The following is a 19,940-nucleotide window of genomic DNA, read 5'->3' on the forward strand; positions in this document are numbered from 1 at the left end:
CAGGATATTTTTATTACAGGATATAGTTATATTTGGAGTTCGTATAGATGCATTATTTTTGTGCTGTGAGTATTCAAAGCGGAGCCCATTGTATATATGTCTGCGGTCCCACGCAAAATGGCCGCTGTTAATGGCTTTAAATTCACTAGGAGGAGTGGAGCCCAGCATATTAATGTCCGCGGTCTTACGCAAAATGGCCGCCGTTAGGGTATTTAAACTGTAGAGCGCCCGTCCAATCATATCCCCCTGATGAAGACACGTGACTCCCTGTGTCGAAGACGCGTAGGGGAGGGGCCAGGACGGAGCGATCAGCACAGAGCTGGGTTGTGGAGCTCTCACACCCCGCAGCACGCCGCACAGCCGTTTTTTCCTATGTTATGTTTGGTGCACATGAGCACCTTATAAATGTGAGTACCCCATGTGGGGATTGGATGTGATTTTAATAAAAGTATCCTACGGTATTATACTATATTAGCCTTTTTCTTTTATATGGTCTGATGTGAGTGGAGCCATAAAGAATCCAGTGTGGGAATCAGCTGTACCTAATACTGAGCCCAGGGGTGGCTCCAAAAGCGTGTATTGACACAATTAAAACCTGTGTCACACGCTCCAAGGTGAGCGCAATCACATTGGGGGTCACCAAGGCACTTCACAGCATGTTTTTCTTTGGGCACGTTTGATTCAAAACTGGAACTTTTTCTTTGAACCATCACCATTACACTGACTTTTATTTGAACTTGGTCACTTTATGTTACTGGATTGGAAGATTTTTTCACGGATGTGATTTGAACACCTTTATTAGGGCGATTATAGTTTCAATTCGCCCACGCATGTGATTGATTTACTCTGTTTGTGTTTTACGAATATATATATTGTTTTATTTAATTTTTTTTTCTTTTTCATTTTAATCACAGTGGATCTACATATGTGTAACATTTTTTAGCATATACACCTTATTAGGAATGATTATATTTTAATCACTGTGGATTGTATATTTATCTTATTACGTTTTTCTATGCACATTGCACTTTGTGATTTATTGCACTAGATATTTTTTAGTGTGTTTGGTCATAGGATTCACACAGCAGGTGATTTTAGTAAGTGATCAGAGCTTTAGGATTCACACAGCAGGTGATCTTAGTAAGTGATCAGAGCTTTAGGCTCTATTTGATTTGCACGCTTTATTATCTATGATTTGTACTTAGATTTACAGTTATTCAGTTACACCCCTAGGCGCGGCGCATTTTTTTTCATATATCATTTATCGCACGGTCATGAATACGTGATCTGCGCCTGCAGCCGGGTAGCTGTTTGGTTGAATTTACATTAAGGCACTGGATAATTGTGGCTCGCAAGATTTTTTTCCATAATTCTGTCTTTTAATTCATATACTTGTTTGTAGCCTATGGATCCGTTTGCCTTTTTTGATAATAGAGAATTGGATCTGGAGGATCTATTCTCAGATAAGAAACCCAGAGATGATGATATTGCACATTTGTTTAGGAAGTTAGGCCACTGTATGGATAAAAAGAGTAATGTCTGGTGGGACCAATCCACGATGGAAAAATATTTGAAAGATAACTTAATCCCCAGAAAACTCAGATGGGATGTCCCAATCAATGATGGTTTATTGGGAAATGAGGATATAGATGAATGGTACTCGTTCTTTGAAAGTAAAGGGAGAGAGATTATGGAATTTCTGATTAAAAGGAAACAACGCAAATTGAAATCTTTGGAGAATCAGATTAAGGAAATTAGGGATAAAATCTCTCCTTTTAAAGATACACCGGAATATAATAAGCACATGGGTGAACTGCAGAAAAATATGCAGAAAAAGGATTTAGAGAAAAGAAATGGAAAAAAGAAAAAATACCAGAGAGATCTGGATGATTACCAGAATAAACGAGTTTACAGATGGCAAGCAACGTTGGAAAATAATGTTGCCAATAATTCGCAAATAGATAATACGGGTGACCAAAATGTAGGTGCTAGAGCACCCTATCCACCAAATCAACAACAGCAGGATGGAAGACCACCTAATAGAAGACATCCACCACATCAATATGAGGATAAGCAACCTTATACACCTCTTCGGCAACCCCTAAGAAGGGCGCAGATGGATTATGACACACATCAAGGGTTGAACGGAAGAAGATATGATAACCCATATCAGGGTCCCCCTACTAACCAAGGAAATTGGGGTTATGGGGCACCGCATCATAGGGGAAATGGTTTTAAACCCTACTACGGTGGAAATCATTATGGCAGAGGACATCAATCCTACCATACACCAAATAGGAGGGGTGCACAACATAGTGAAAATCGTTCCTATGGACCACAATATAATAGAAATCAAGGTTACCAACAAGGGACACCGATGAGGGGTGATCGACGTCCACCATATGGGGGTCCTCCAGCACCTCCACCACCCCCACCTCAAGGTTATGGACGGTTCCCTCAATATAGGGATGAACCCCAAAGAAATGGAGTTTATTATTCACCTAAACCCCAGAGGACACGTTATGATAGACACACACAAGATCAATATGGGGTTCCAGTATACAACAGCTACCAACCACTTGCAGACAATAGTGATCGATATTCTGATGAGTCTTTTTTAGGGAAGAACCGGGATGGATTTACCCGCGAAGGAAGAAATCCAGGAAGAGGGGAAGAAGATCCGGACGAAGGTTACAGCAGAAAAAGAAGGCGGGAAGATTAGGTGAAGGAATCTTCAATTTGAGTGGCAAGGACTTATCAAGGGAAGAGATCTCAATACTTGATAAGGGGATAAAGTTTGCACCTAAAAAGGGTCTTAATAAATTTGATACATATGTAGGAGTGCAGAAGTTCATTAGGAAGCTTAATATTAAAAAGTATTTCGCTTTAAATCCGGTAGAAAAAACAGCTATTAATGAGAAATTTACGGGGTTGAGAAATAATTCTGTCTTCAACCCTTTTGTGGCTAATAATAAGTATGTGGACCTTTTTAAAAAATTGGTCAACACAGAGCTTGAACAGCTGCCTATTAAAAAAGTGCATGAACATAGGAATTTCAAAAAGGGACTGGAGTCGTTGGAAAAAAGAACAGATATTGTCATCAGACCGGCGGACAAGGGGGGGGTATCGTGGTACTCTCATTACAGCAATACAAGGATGAGATGAATAGGATATTGAATGATGAGAGCACATACCAAGCATTAAGTACTGATCCCTCTAGGGATTTCAGGAAGGAACTAGATTTGGTTATAAAATACGGGGTGGATAATGAATTCCTGAATAATCAAGAAGCTAAATACTTAATTCCCACAGTTAGTAGGATCCCAGTAATATATTATCTTCCCAAAATTCATAAAGATAGTGTAAACCCACCAGGACGGCCCATTGTGAGTGGGATTGAGTCCCTCACTTCTAGATTGGGGGAGTACATTGACCTTCATCTACAACCCCTAGTAAAGAAAACACGTGCTTATTTGAAGGATACTAAGCATACCCTTCAATTGTTGGATGAATACGTCACGGATGGCAATATAATAATGGCTACGGGTGATGTAGCTTCATTATATACCAACATTAATCATGAAGGGGCCTTGGAAGCCGTGGAATGGGCCTTAAGTAAGGAAGAAGATTTTGATAGGGGCCTATGCGGGTTCATTTTAAAGTGTTTAAATTTTTGTTTACACCATAACTTTTTTTGGTATGATAATAGGTTCTTCCTACAAATAAGGGGTGTGGCCATGGGTGCGAAATTCGCCCCGAGTGTAGCAAACTTGTACATGGCCAAATGGGAAGAGGAGTCAGTGCAAATTGAGCAATATGGAGACTTACTACTGTACAGAAGATTTATAGATGATCTTTTGATCATATGGAAGGGGAGTGCAGAATCACTAACGGAATTGTTGGAGTCTATGAATAATAATGATCGAGGTATCTCTCTGACTTGGGAGATTAGTAGGGACCGCATACACTTTCTTGACTTAGAGATTGTGACCACAACCCATGGTGTTATTACGAGGTCTTTTTTTAAAACTACTGATCGCAACTCCTACATTCCTACTACTAGTTGCCATTACAAACCGTGGCTTAGCAATATCCCCAGAGGACAGTTCACAAGAATGAGGAGAAACTGTACGCAAGATGATGACTTTGATTCCCAAGCGGATAGATTAAAAAAGATGTTTCTGGATAAAGGTTACAAGGAAGAATTTTTAGAAAAAGAGAAAAGTTTGGTGAAGAATTATAGTAGGGATGATTTACTGAAAGATAAAGATATTACTGTGGGTGATGATGAATATGATGGAACTTGTATAGTTTTGGATTATTGTCTACAAAGTAAGGACGTAGAGAAGATTTTAAAAAAGTACTGGAATGTACTCAAACAGGACTGTCATTTAAGAGAATTGATACCTGACAGTCCTAAGATTGTTTATAAAAGAGCGCCCTGTCTACGTGACCGATTAGTACACAATGTAGTAGAACCTCCCCTACCAAAACCGAAGATGTTCTGGGATTTAAAGGGCTTTTTTGGATGTGGGAGATGTTATAGTTGTATCAGAGTACCATCTAACACTAAGAGAGTTAAAGAATTCCATAACCCCCGTAATGGACAAATATACAAGATAGATGACTTTGTTTCTTGTGACACCATTGGAGTGGTATATGTAATCCAGTGCCCTTGCAATTTGTTCTATGTTGGCCGTACTATTAGGGCTTTAAAAGACCGTATGGAGGAGCACGTTAGGAACATACGGAATGGATCTGATAGCCATTTTTTATACGTACATTTTAAGAATGCGCATAATCAGAGCACGCAGGGTATGAGTTTTTGGGGATTGGAGGCCCCAAAACGTAATTGGAGAGGCTCTAACTATACCAGGGACATCAGCAAACGCGAGTCATGGTGGATATATCAACTTGGCTCCTTGTCGCCTGGTGGGTTGAACAAGGAATTTGATCTCGCATGTTTTCTAAGTAATTTTTGATATTTTTTACTGTATTTACACACCATGCGATTTTATACACCTAGTTGTAAGTTGTGCGATCGATGGTCACACACGAACTTGACCTTAGACTTAATCAAATCGGCTCCTTTTCGTTTGTTTTTAATTAATTATTGATGTTTTATATTATATTTCACACCATGCGATTAAATATTATTTAGTCGCATGTTGTGCGATTGTGGGGCATGTATAAACCTGACCTAGGTTTTAAAATTAGTTTTTAATGTTGATCTATATTCATATACCATGCGATTATGACATTCAACTCGCAGATCATGCGATTAAAGGGCGTTTATCAGCTTGCCATAAAACCCAATTTTTTTTTTTTTATTAGTTTGCCCTAAAACCCAATTTTATTTTATTAAAGATTTTTTTATGATGATACGGGTAGATGTTTCCCAGTATATATTCTTATGGAGTTTATCTAAAGGGTAGGTTATACATTTATACATTTAATCACCATGTCTGCACTATGCCTGCATATTATTTATTAATCATCATTACAGTCATTTCCATGTTTACTAGTATTTACTTAGTTTGAGGGTATGTTTTCTAAGTAATTTTTGATATTTTTTACTGTATTTACACATCATGCGATTTTATACACCTAGTTGTAAGTTGTGCGATCGATGGTCACACACGAACTTGACCTTAGACTTAATCAAATCAGCTCCTTTTCGTTTGTTTTTAATTAATTATTGATGTTTTATATTATATTTCACACCATGCGATTAAATATTATTTAGTCGCATGTTGTGCGATTGTGGGGCATGTATAAACCTGACCTAGGTTTTAAAATTAGTTTTTAATGTTGATCTATATTCATACACCATGCGATTATGACATTCAACTGGCAGATCATGCGATTAAAGGGCGTTTATCCGCTTGCCATAAAACCCAATTTTTTTTTTTTTTTTTTTTTTTAGTTTGCCCTAAAACCCAATTTTATTTTATTTTATTAAAGATTTTTTATTGTGATGATACGGGTAGTTGTTTCCCAGCATATATTCTTATGGAGTTTATCTAAAGGGTAGGTTATACATTTATACATTTAATCACCATGTCTGCACTATGCCTGCATAATATTTATTAATCATCATTACAGTCATTTCCATGTTTACTAGTATTTACTTAGTTTGAGGGTATGCTGAGCGGTGTGAGTTTCCAATCCCTTCCTAGCTCCGTCCTGGGTTTTTTTATTACAGGATATTTTTATTACAGGATATAGTTATATTTGGAGTTCGTATAGATGCATTATTTTTGTGCTGTGAGTATTCAAAGCGGAGCCCATTGTATATATGTCTGCGGTCCCACGCAAAATGGCCGCTGTTAATGGCTTTAAATTCACTAGGAGGAGTGGAGCCCAGCATATTAATGTCCGCGGTCTTACGCAAAATGGCCGCCGTTAGGGTATTTAAACTGTAGAGCGCCCGTCCAATCATATCCCCCTGATGAAGACACGTGACTCCCTGTGTCGAAGACGCGTAGGGGAGGGGCCAGGACGGAGCGATCAGCACAGAGCTGGGTTGTGGAGCTCTCACACCCCGCAGCACGCCGCACAGCCGTTTTTTCCTATGTTATGTTTGGTGCACATGAGCACCTTATAAATGTGAGTACCCCATGTGGGGATTGGATGTGATTTTAATAAAAGTATCCTACGGCATTATACTATATTAGCCTTTTTCTTTTATATGGTCTGATGTGAGTGGAGCCATAAAGAATCCAGTGTGGGAATCAGCTGTACCTAATACTGAGCCCAGGGGTGGCTCCAAAAGCGTGTATTGACACAATTAAAACCTGTGTCACACGCTCCAAGGTGAGCGCAATCACATTGGGGGTCACCAAGGCACTTCACAGCATGTTTTTCTTTGGGCACGTTTGATTCAAAACTGGAACTTTTTCTTTGAACCATCACCATTACACTGACTTTTATTTGAACTTGGTCACTTTATGTTACTGGATTGGAAGATTTTTTCACGGATGTGATTTGAACACCTTTATTAGGGCGATTATAGTTTCAATTCGCCCACGCATGTGATTGATTTACTCTGTTTGTGTTTTACGAATATATATATTGTTTTATTTAATTTTTTTTTTCTTTTTCATTTTAATCACAGTGGATCTACATATGTGTAACATTTTTTAGCATATACACCTTATTAGGAATGATTATATTTTAATCACTGTGGATTGTATATTTATCTTATTACGTTTTTCTATGCACATTGCACTTTGTGATTTATTGCACTAGATATTTTTTAGTGTGTTTGGTCATAGGATTCACACAGCAGGTGATTTTAGTAAGTGATCAGAGCTTTAGGATTCACACAGCAGGTGATCTTAGTAAGTGATCAGAGCTTTAGACCCCATTCACACAGGGGCAACACGACTTGCAGGTCGCCTCAGCGAGGCGACCTGCAAACGAATGCCCGGGCGACTTGCAAAACGACTTCTGCATAGAAGTCTATGCAAGTCGCCCCAAGTCGCCCCCGAAGTCGTACAGGAACCTTTTTCTAAGTCGGAGCGACTTGCGTCGCTCCCCTTAGAACGGCTCCATAGTACAGAACGGGAGGCGACTTGTCAGGCGACTAGGTCGCCTGACAAGTCGTCCCTGTGTGAATGGGGTCTTAGGCTCTATTTGATTTGCACGCTTTATTATCTATGATTTGTACTTAGATTTACAGTTATTCAGTTACACCCCTAGGCGCGGCTAATTTTTTTTTTGTTTTCCTCAACAGTATCCTTCCACGCCACAGGAATGGCAGACTGTGGCCTCCCACTTTGCCCAGCGGTGGGACTTTCCTAACTGCGGAGGGGCAATTGATGGGAAACACGTCCACATCATCCCACCACCCAACTCAGGGTCGTACTATTATAATTATAAGGGGTTCAATAGTATTGTGATGTTGGCGGTGGTGTCGGCTACATATGAGTTCCTGTATGTGGACGTGGGGAAGAATGGCCAGATGTCCGATGGTGGAGTCATCGCCCAGACCGAGTTCTACAGGCGTCTCCAGAATGGCAGCTTGGACTTGCCACCTCCAGAAGACAATGTGGAAGGACTCCCATTCGTCTTCATTGCGGATGAAGCCTTTACGCTGGGGGACCATCTTATGCGGCTATTCCCGATGAGGACCCTCACCCCGGACCAGAGGGTTTTTAATTACTGGCTGGCCAGAGCCAGAAGAGTGGTGGAAAACACGTTTGGAATTATGGACAGCCGGTTCCGCCTATTTCTTACACCCATACATATGGCAGAGTATAAACTGAATCACATTATCCTGGCGTGCTGTGCACTACACAACTTTTTATAGCAACATTCTGCCAACTATGCTGGCTCAGTTGGGCCTGAGGCCGGAATTCAAAATGAACCAACCCTGACGGCGCTTGAAAGTGGCCGTCCTGGCTTGCCCTCCCTGAGTGCCCGTGATGTCCGACTAAGATACCTTGAATTCTTTGCGGGTAGGGGGGCTATCAATATGCCAGACAATGTGTGAAACCTTTATCAAATAAAAAAAAAATATTAAGCAAATCTTTGTTGACATTTCCTGCTTGTGTTTGTTTTAGCTGACCCTGACAGAAATGTGGTGAGTCCTGAAAATGGCATGATTGTGTAACCTTATACAAAGCAATGTTGGGTGTTATTTACTAAAGGCAAAGACACTTTGCACTACAAGTGCACTTGAAACTGCACTTGTAGTGCAAAGTGTATTTTCCCTTAGGAAATAACACCAATTGTCACAGAAAACACCAATTAGAGCACCCCAAAAGTGTTGTAGCGTTGAGACAATAATCCACACATTCTTGATTAACAATCTTTTTAATACCAGCACAATCACATGTGAATTTAGAAAAGGTTTTTAAAACAAACCAACATTTTTGGGGTCACATTAGAAAAAGTAGAAATGTCCATTTAAGGTAAAACAGGCATGTTTAAAACCAACAAGAAAGACACAAATCTTGAACTTTCATTTGGTAGAATTTGAAGACAATATCAGACATGAGTATTTAGGAACTGTGTTTGATATTGCGTTCAGATGGGGTAAAGTCACCCCAGGAAAAGCCAAATTTTGAAGAGGCACACCAATTTACGAATGTCAACATGTGCTACCTGCCATCACGGGGGATCAAGGGACGTGTTTTGGGGGAGCAACCCCTTCCTCTCAGCTACTTTATTATTGAGGAAGGGGTTGCACCCCCAAAACGTGTCCATTGATCTCCCGGGATGGCAGATAGCACATGTTGACACACTGTGTGCCTCTTCAAAATTTGGCTTTTCTACAATTGTACAAAAAAATTTAAAATTGTAGCACACCATAAAAGAAAGGGATTTGGAGGGGTTTTAAACTCTCCTCAAAACATCAATGATGTTATTATTTTTTTGAATAACATCATTGATGTTTTTCTTGATATTTTCCAATGCAACATTACACCCCATGACCTCCCCAATCAGGATCTGTGCACTTTCCGAGGTGAAATGCCCTGGATCCACAACATCATGATCACCTAAAAAGATAGAAACAAAAAAAAAAACATGTATTATAAATATGCGGGCATCCATCTCTTACCTGAGCCTGTGGTCGCAGACACTCACCTGTTGTGGTGACTAGTTCCACCACGTCTTCTTCCTCCTCCTGCACTTCTTGTCTTTGGGGGATTTCCCCTTCTTCCAGAGGTGGGGGGTCTGTGGTCTCCTCGGATGAGGGGTGTCCTCCGAGTCTTTTCTCTCCTATGTAAAAAAAAAAAATGGTATACTTAGCACACAGATATTTGATGGCAGAAATATAAATATGAAACATTGCTTGGAAGTGGGGTACAATTGTCTGTTTTGGCAGAGTTCCAAGATGTTGAATTTTGAGCGTCCTTTGTCAAGCTTCAATACTTTCCCTGTTTTGTGCAAGCTTCACAGATGGAGACACCCCTATAGTATACACTGGAGCACCTGTGTGGGCCCCCTAATAAAAAGGGTGTTCTGGGGTCCCACACTAGTGCTCCAGCGTCTAGATGTGAAAACTGCTGCTGAGTGTCCTCTCCTTACACAGAATCGAGTTTGCATTTCATTCGAGTAACAAACCCATCTACACAACCAAATTATTTTCATACAAGTAGGCCCTAAAAAATGTGGGCAAATGCATATGGCCAAAACAATGGTGTTTTATAGGCCGAAGGAAAAATGTTGGATACGAACGAATAATGTGCCCATGAACATAAAAGTTGACATTTTAAACTGTACAACAGTTAAGAAAAGCACATGGAGCAGCACGAACGTAATAAACACAAAAAGAATAGGAACACAGGACAACTACTTACTTTTTTGCAGCACTCTCCGGATCTTTCGGTACTGCTCATGCTCTCTTAATTTCAGGTCCGACCACCACTTCCTGAGCTGATCTTTCGATCGTCGTACCCTGAAATTCCAGTGCAGACTCTTGACCACTTTCGCCATGATCTTGGCCTTTCATACATTGGGGTTGGGGTAAGGTCCATACTTTTCATCATTGTCGGCCCTCTTCAGGATGTCGACCATCTCCAACATCTCCCCAAAGGACATATTTGATGCCTTAAATCTTCTCCTTCTGGATCCAGACGTTTCTGGCTCCGGGCTTTCCTCCCCCTCCTCCTCGTTGCTATAATTAGCACGCACCTGCTCTGACTCCGCCATGTGCTCTTCCCCCACTGCACCGAACGAAAAGGGGCGGGGAATAGACTAGAAAGAATGTCAGGGGCGGGCGGAGTTACACGCATGCGCAGTGTGTATAAAGCGTAACACACGTGCGTAGTACGTACGATCTGTGAGCGGAGGAAGGAGTATCGGAGGCGCCGATCGTGATAACGAAGGCAAGATCTAAACTTGGCCCTATACTGCTCCTAGATTGAGGCCTATATTGTAACAAGATTAGGAGAGTTTTGCCTGACATTAGGGTTTGTCTTGTGTTGTGTCTTGCAGTGAAAATGGATTTCTTGAAAGATAACGACTTTATGGCAATCTTCATTGATATGTTCAGGGAGCTGCCTTGTCTATGGGAGATAAACCACCCTGAATATAAGAACCAAACAAAGAGGAAGGCAGCACTGGATCAATTGCTGGAATTTGTGAAGACGGTGATCCCCACGGCAGACATCACCTATCTGAAGATCCTAATTGGTGGCCTGAGGAGCACTTATCTAAGGGAACACAAGAAGGTCCAGGATTCCCAGAGATCAGGAGCTGCAGATGACATTTATGTCCCCAGGCTCTGGTACTATGACAGATGGCATTTTCTGGCAGGTCAGACTGAACCCAGGTCATCACTCTCCAGTCTTCCTTCCAGGCTTCCTTCCCCCCGGCTGAGGCTTCTGACGCCCAACCTGGGCCTTCCAGGCAGCAACATGTGGAGGAGCCCAGCTTGAGCCAGGTATAGCATTCCTCTAAATATTTCTGCTTGTCCAATCAATGATGTTAACTAGATGTTAGTTTGGAGTACTAATTTATGGTTGTGATTGATGATGCAAAAACTAAAACCATGTTCCTTTTTCATACACAGGGAAGTCTCAGCCAGGAGGTGGCCGGGCCAAGCAGGCTGCCTGATACCCAGGTCCCTCTCCTCCACCTTCAAAGAAAAAGTGTCAGGAAGATGAGTAACCTGGAGGAGGCTGCCATAGGCCTCTTTTGGAAGGCTACAGAGGCCCTGAGAACCCCCCACACTGTGGAGGAGGACTTTGCTTGCATAACTGCCTGCAAAATGCTGCAGATGGAGGATGGCCAACGACTCCTGTGTGAGTCCTTAATTTTGGAAGCTCTCATTAAGGGGTTGAGGGCCCAAATAACATGTGCTACCCACATTTGTGACCTCACACATAGTCCTCCTCCTCCTCCTCCAGGTCCTACTACTTCTCCTCCTCCTCCTCCAGGTCCTACTCCTCCTCCTGCCACATCTCCAACACCAGAGCCACAGCCAGGAAGGAAGCGTGGAAAGAAGACCAGAAAGTGATCACCCTGGGTCCAGTCTGGTCTGGCAAAAGATGCAGGCTCTTGTAGTACCACAGACTGGGGACACAGATGTCATCTGCTGCTTTCATGATCTCTGGGACTTCTGGACCAGACTGCACTCCCTTAGATATGGACTCCTCAGGCCACCAATTTTGATGTTAAATAATTGATGTCTGCCCTGGGGGTCCAAGGCTTCGCCAATTTCTGCTGTTTCTCCAGTGTTGCCTTGCTCTTGTTTTGGTTCTGAGCCCTTAATAAAGGAATTTTTGTTTCAATTCTACTTGCCTATGTGTGTTTTCCTTAAAAAAGGACAGTTGGTTTGTGAGGATTCAGGTACGTTTCAAAAATACAATGTGAAATTAACAAGGGACACCAACACCAAGCAACCTTCTTGAGATTAAAAATAATATAAGATATCAAAAGGTGTTGTGGTAACTTGACACACCAAACACACACAAAAATATTAGGGAGTAAAACTAACCAAAATAAAACTAAGATCAGCCTTGAAAAAAATACAAACCCAAAAAAAAAAAAAAAAAAAAAAAAAAAGCCTTTAAAAAAAAAACAAAACAAAACAAAAAAAAACAAACCAAAAATAATTTTGTCAGATGTGACAAATCAAAATATATTGAGGGAATCCCGATAAATAATAAAGAAAGAAGTTTGAGAGAAGTCTGTGTGAATATGAGCAGCAAAACTACTTCATTCTTCTCACATTATAAAGAAGAAGAAAGTGTGCTGTATTAAACCATTTTTTACATTGCAGCGTGACGAAAGTGCTGTATCCATTGCGAATGCTAATTTTACCAGATCGAGCTGTTCCGTCTCGGAAATTCCTTCTGAGCATGCGTGGCACTTTGTGCGTCGGAACTGGCCACACACAGTCGGAATTGACGCGATCGGATTTTGTTGTCGGAAAATTTTATAGGCTGCTCTCAAACTTTGTGTGTCGGAAAATCGGATGGAAAATTTCTGATGGAGCCCACACACGGTTGGAATGTCCGACAACACGCTCCGATCGGACATTTTCCATCGGAAAATCCAACCGTGTGTACGGGGCATAAGAAAGTAATTTCCAACAGAGGTAGTGAGACAGTCAACAATAAATGGCTTTAAACATGGTTGGGATAAACATAGCTCTATAGTTAGACAACAAGGCTAATGAAAAAAAACAACCGACCCCCCCAAAATAAATAAATAAATAAAATGGGCAGACTCGATACAGACTACTCAGTCTTTTTCTGCCATCACTTATCTATGTTCTATGTACGATTTATTATTGATATTAAGCCATACACACATACCACAGGTTGAACTGGGTGGACCAGTGTCTTCTCAGCCTTACCTACTATGTAAGCATGTAACCAACCCTAGGAGAAGCAGCTGCTCAGGGCTGTACTCTAGCCATGTGATGCTTTGCTTCGTGGCCATGACAAAAATCACATAAAAAAGGTCCATGCTGCAACTGCATGCAATGCACACAGCTGCATCGCAGAGGGTCGGTGGGTTAAAACAAGTAGTGAGGAGGTGATATATTGTAAATGATATGCCCTAAGACCTTTTTCAGCCTCCTTTCCTTCCTCAGAGATCCCCTAGATCCCTTTAGTTCTATGCATCCCTCAGAGCTCACCTCCCCTTCTCTCCTTCATCCCATTGACAGTCCTCCTCAGACTGACATCAGTAATGTAGTGGCATTTTTTCCACACTGACACCGCTGACACAGGGACATTTTTTCCTTTCAGTAACACCACTAATGTAGGTATATTTTGGACTTTTGAGATGCCAGTCACAGACAAACAATATAAAATTATTACATTCTTTAAAGGGGTTAAAAACATTATACTTATACACTAGTGTACACGAGCAACCTCCCGCAAATACCTTCCATAGAACTGTAGATACTCAAACCTATAATTTCAACAATTAAATAAATTCCTAATTCAAGATTCAAGATAGGGGGTTTTCCTTGGGTGGGCAATCTCTCAACACATTTCACGGGAACACCCAGCTTATTTAGGAGGTGAGGAGAGCTAGAACAATTAAAACATATGCCAATTAAATGTGCAAAAAATATACATACACGTATAAACATCAATTAACAATGTCAGAAAGCTCACCAAACCGGGGAGGTCCAGCCCCAAATGGGGGGTGCACAAATGTGTGACCGAAGCGTGCGATATCCCCTCTATGGGCAGGTGTGGGAGTCAAGGCAGCAAAACAGTTCAACCACTACAATAAATACATAAACAAGCCCACATTAACCTGTTAAGCTTAAAGTGCTAATATATAGGGGGTGATTTACTAAGACGAATTCGCTGCGCCGGTTCACACCTTAATTGGTGCGCCGGAAAAATAATTGATTGCATGTGCAAACCGGCGCACGCAAATGATAATAAATATGTAAACTGCAACTGGTGCTAGGGTAACTGCAGTTTTCTCATTGATAATAGCGCATGCCCAATACATTTGTTTAATTTCATCTCATTGGATGTGTCTTATTAGGCAATTAGTAGGTGTGCTCAGTGAATTAACCCTTTTGATGCTAATCTCATTCCTATTTCTTCTAATATATCTTTGAAATTGTTTCTATTTTTATCAAAATCTTTCAATACATTACAAAGAACAGAGAAGTGTTTCTAAACCCAATAAATTAATATTTTCCAATCTTGATTTTTAAAGGTGACCATACACTGCAATCAGGTAGATCTTAAAAAAATTTGATTTAGTGCAAGAGCCTGTTTGATTTCCTATAATTTGAATTAATTGTTCAAGTGCGTCTTCCTATTACCTATTTTACCGAAATATCGAGTTGTACAGAGATTGGCCAATCAGATTGCATAGTACATGACCATCTTAAGTGACAAATTTGGAATGTAGATGTGCCATGACCCACTTGTATTTTCCAAACGATATTTCTTGGGCATTATACAAGGCACATGAGAAACCACCTTTTTTCAAGACATGCTAGAGTCAATCAGGAATCTTCAAACTACGGTTTTCCAGCTGTGGCGGAACTACACGTCCCATGAGGCATTGTGAAACTTTGACATTCACAGACATGACTAGGCATGATGGGAATTGTAGTTCCTGAACAACTGGAGGGCCATAGTTTGAAGACCCCTGTGCTGGACCATTATTATGCCTTCAGAATTGGGAGTGTGGCATCTACCCAACTTCTCTGTGCTGGTGGACACAAGAACCTACATCTATAGATACATATTTGAGCAGCACAGTGGCGTAGTGGTTAGCACTTTAACCTAGCAGCAAAAAGGGTCGCTGGTTCGAATCCCGCCTGCCTTTCCACCATCTGCCTGGAGTTTTCATATTCTCCCTGTGCCTGCATGGGTTTCCTCCAGGTACTCCGCTTTGCCCCCACACTCTAAGAACATGCTGGTAGGTAAAGCGGATACTGTCTAAATTGGCCCTAATATCTGTTATGACCCACACAAACACCACCCCATGTTACAAAAAAAAAATATTTTCTTAATTTGCAAATAATAGGGCGTACACACGGTCGGACTTTGTTCGGACATTCCGACAACAAAATCCTAGGATTTTTTCCGACGGATGTTGGCTCAAACTTGTTTTGCCTACACACGGTCGCACAAAGTTGTCGGAATTTCCGATCGGCAACCACGCGGTCACGTACACCACGTACGACGAGACTAGAAAAGGCCGGTTCAGAACCAAGCGCGGCACCCTTTGGGCTCCTTTTGCTAATCTCATGTTAGTAAAAGTTTGGTGAGAGACGATTCGCGCTTTTTCAGACTCGTGGCTTTCAGATCGTTTTCTGCCGTTCAGTTTGTGCTTGTGGGTTTGTATCTGCTCTTCAGTGCGTGCAGCAAGTTCCGCGTGACTTTAGGTAGTCATTGTATTCTTGTTCGTTCGTTACTGGTTTTCAGGTCGCTCTTCACAGGCCTTGCTGTTCTTCAGTGCGTTCTGTTACTTCGTTCTGAGCAGCCGACCGTTTTGTAGCCATGTTTTGTATGCGTACTCCTCGGTAGAGTTCGTGCTGTGCGGGGGGCTTGGTGTTGGGGTCCTGACCTTGACACAAGTCCAGTCCATGAACAGGGTGGGGAGGAGTTCATGGACCAAGAATTGGTTACTTCAGCGTGACCAGTTCTCTCATATGCCTTTGCTCCGTGAGATCCGTGAGAATAATCCTGATGATTTCAGGAACTTTCTCAGGATGACGGACCCCGTGTTTCACCGTTTGTTGGCTTCGCTGACCCCCTATATCAGCAGGCAGGATACCTGCATGAGGCAAGCCATCACTCAGAGGTTGGTCGCTACCCTGCGGTATTTGGCCACAGGGAGAAGCCTGCAGGACCTCAAGTTCTCGACAGGCATCTCCCCCCAGGCTTTTCTTTGTGGACATTTACTGCTTGTGTTTGTTTTAGCTGACCCTGACAGAAATGTGTGGAGTCCAGAAAATGGCGTGATTGTGTAACCTTATACAAAGCACTGTTGGCTGTTATTTACTAAATGCAAAGACACTTTTCACTACAAGTGCACTTGCAACTGCACTGAAGTTGCACTTGTAGTGCCAAGAGGATTTGCCCTTAGGAAATAACCCCCATTTTTGCATAAAACAGCAATTACATCACCCCAAAAGTGTTGTAGTGTTGAGACAATAATCCACACATTCTTGAGTAAGCCACTTTTTTATACCTGCACAATCACGTGCATTTACCAAAGGTTTTTAAAACAAAAAAACATGTTTGTTGTATAACAATTTTTGCAGTAGCATTATCAAAAATCGAAATATCCATTTCAGATAAAACAGGCCTGTGTAAAACCAACAAGAAAGCCAAAAAACTTGAACTTACAAAGTTCACATTAGGTAAAAGCTGAAGGCTATATCAGACATCAGTATTTAGGAACTGGGTTTGATATAGCGTTCAGATGGGGGGAAATCACCCCTGGAAAAGCCAAATTTGGAAGATGCACACAAATTTACGAATGTCAAAATGTGCTATCTGCCATCAGGGGGGATCAAGGGACGTGTTTTGGGGGAGCAAGCCCTTCCTCAATGCTACTTTATAATTGAGGAAGGGGTTGCACCCCCAAAACGCGTCCATTGATCTCCCGTGATGGCAGATAGCACATGTTGGCACACTGTGTGCATCCTCCAAATTTGGCTTTTCAAAACATTGCAAAAAATTTTAAAAGATTGGACCACAATAAAACAAGTGATTTTGTGGGTTTTAAATTCGCCCCAAAACATCAATGATGTTATTATTTTTTTTAATAACATCATGGATTTTTTGCTGGATGTTTTACAGTTCGGCATTACACCCCATGATCTCCCCGATCAGGATCTGGGCACTTTCAGAAGTAAAGCATTCTCTATCCCTCACATCACGATCACCTAAAAAGAGATAAAGAAAAAAAAAAAAGGTCTCAAAAATCTGCCACCATCCATCTCTCTTACCTGAGCCTGTGGTCGCAGACACTCACCTGTTGTGGTGCCAATCTCCACCACATCTTCTTCTTCCTCCTGCTCTTCTTCTTGGGTTGGGGGTATTTCACCTTCTTCCATAGGTGGGGGGTCTGTGTTCTCCTGGGATGAGGGGTGTCCTCCGAGTCTTTTCTCCCCTATGTAAAACAAAAATGGTATAATTAGCACACAGATATTTGATGGCAGAACTAGAAATAGGAAACATTGCTTGGAAGTGAGGTACAATTGTCTATTTTAGCAGAGTTCCAAGATGTATATTTTTTATTGGCCTTTGTCAAGCTGCAATACTTTACCTGTTTGGTACAAGCTTCACAGATGTAGCCCCCCCTATAGTATACACTGGAGCACCTGTGTGGCCCCCTAATAAAAATGGTGTTCTTGTGTCCCACACTAGTGCTCCAGTGTCCAGATGTGAAAATAGCTGCTCAGTGTCCTCTCCTTACACACAATCTAGTTTGCATTTCATTCTAGTAACAAACCCATGTACACAACCCAACTCTTTGAAGCCAAGTATAGAGCGTCAAAATGGTGGCCAAATGCATATGGCCTAAACAATGGTATTTTATAGTCCGAAATAAAAATGTGTGATCCGAACGAATAATGTGCCCATGAACATGAAAGTTGCCATTTTAAACTGTACAACAGTTCCTAAAAGCACATGGAGCAGCACAAACGTAATAAACACAAAAAGAATAGGAACACAGCACAAATACTTACTTTTTTGCAGCACTCTCCGGATCTTTCTGTACTGCTCGTGTTTTCGTAATTTCAGGTCCGACCACCGCTTCCTGAGCTGATCTTTCGATCGTCGTACCCCGAAATTCCGGTGCAGACTCCTGACCACTTTCGCCATGATCTTGGCCTTTCGGACATTGGGGTTGGGGTAAGGCCCATACTTTCCATCATAGTCGGCCCTCTTCAGGATGTCCACCATCTCCAACATCTCCCCAAAGGACATATTTGAGTCCTTTAATCTCCTTCTGGATCGGGACGTTTCAGGCTCCGGCCTATCCTCCTCCTCCTCGTTGCTACAATTAGCACGATCCTGCTGTCTATCCGCCATGTGCTCTTCCCCCACTGCGCCGAACGAAAAGGGGCGGGGAATAGACTAGAAAGAACGTCAGGGGCGGGCGGAGTTATACGCATGCGCAGTGTGTATAAATCGTAACATGCGCGCGTCTTACGTACGATCTGTGAGCGGAGGAAGGAGCATCGGAGACGCCGATCGTGCTAACGAAGGTAGGATCTAAACTTGGGCCTATACTGCTTCGAAATGGAAGCCTATATTGTAACAAGATTAGGGGAGTTTGGCCTGACATTAGGGTTTGTCTTGTGTTGTGTCTTGCAGAGAAAATGGATGGGTTCAACGACCACAATTTCCTGCCCCTGTTCATAGACAAGTACAGGGAGCTGCCCTGTCTGTGGCAGGTCAGACACCCCCACTATAACCATAAACAGAAGAGGCAGGCAGCGCTGGAGAAACTGCTGGAGTTGGTGAAGCCGGTGGTCCCCACAGCAACCATCCCTTATTTAAAAGCTAAAATTGGTGGCCTGAGGAACACTTATCTTAGGGAGCGCAAGAAGGTCACAGATTCCCAGAGGTCCGGAGCTGCAGCAGATGACATTTATGTCCCCAGGCTGTGGTACTATGAGAGACTGCGATTTCTGTCAGACCACACTGAAGTCAGGGAATCCCTCTCCACTCTTCCTTCCACTCTTCCTTCCATCCCAGCTGAGGCTTCCGATGTCCAACCTGGGCCTTCCAGCCAGGAAGAAGTGGAGGAGCCCAGCTGGAGTCAGGTATAGCATTCTTCTACAGATTTCTGGGCAATAAATAAATGATGTTTACTAGATGTTATTATTGATCATTAATTGCTGATTAAAAAAAGTGTTTTACATATCAATAGACAGTAGTGGCCACCCAAAATTGGGACAAGAATGCAAAATGCTGGGCTCAGAAGGATAGTCTGTTATATTTGTTAACATTCAATTTGCAGCAGTCAGGAGGTGAAAATTGTGTGTGATTGATGTAAAAAATACTAAAACTATGTCCCTTTTTCATACACAGGAAGACCTCAGCCAGGAGGAGGCTGTGGAATGTGGCAGTCAGGAGGAGGCGGGGATAAGTGGCAGTCAGGAGGAGGCGGGGATTAGTGGCAGTTAGGAGGAGGCGGGGATTAGTGGCAGCCAGGAGGAGGCGGGGCTAAGTGTCAGCCAAGAGAAGCCTGGGACCAGTCGCAGCCTGACTGAGTCTCAGGTTCCTCCCCTCCGCCTGCCATACAAAAGGGCCAGGAAGGCCACTCCGTCCCGTGCAGGATTCAGCATACAGGCTGATCCAGGAGGCTTCTGCGTCCCTCAGAGCCTTCCCCAGTCCTGCAGAGGCCTTTGCCTGCATGGCTGCCACCAAATTGCAGGGCATGCAGGAGGGCCAACGCAGGATCTCTGAGGACCTGTTTTATAAAGTCCTATGTAAGGGGGAGAGTGGGGAACTAACACCCAAGACGGATGT

Source organism: Aquarana catesbeiana, linkage group LG01, assembly GCF_042186555.1.
Source record: "Aquarana catesbeiana isolate 2022-GZ linkage group LG01, ASM4218655v1, whole genome shotgun sequence".
In the NCBI taxonomy this organism is placed as follows: Eukaryota; Metazoa; Chordata; class Amphibia; order Anura; family Ranidae; genus Aquarana; species Aquarana catesbeiana.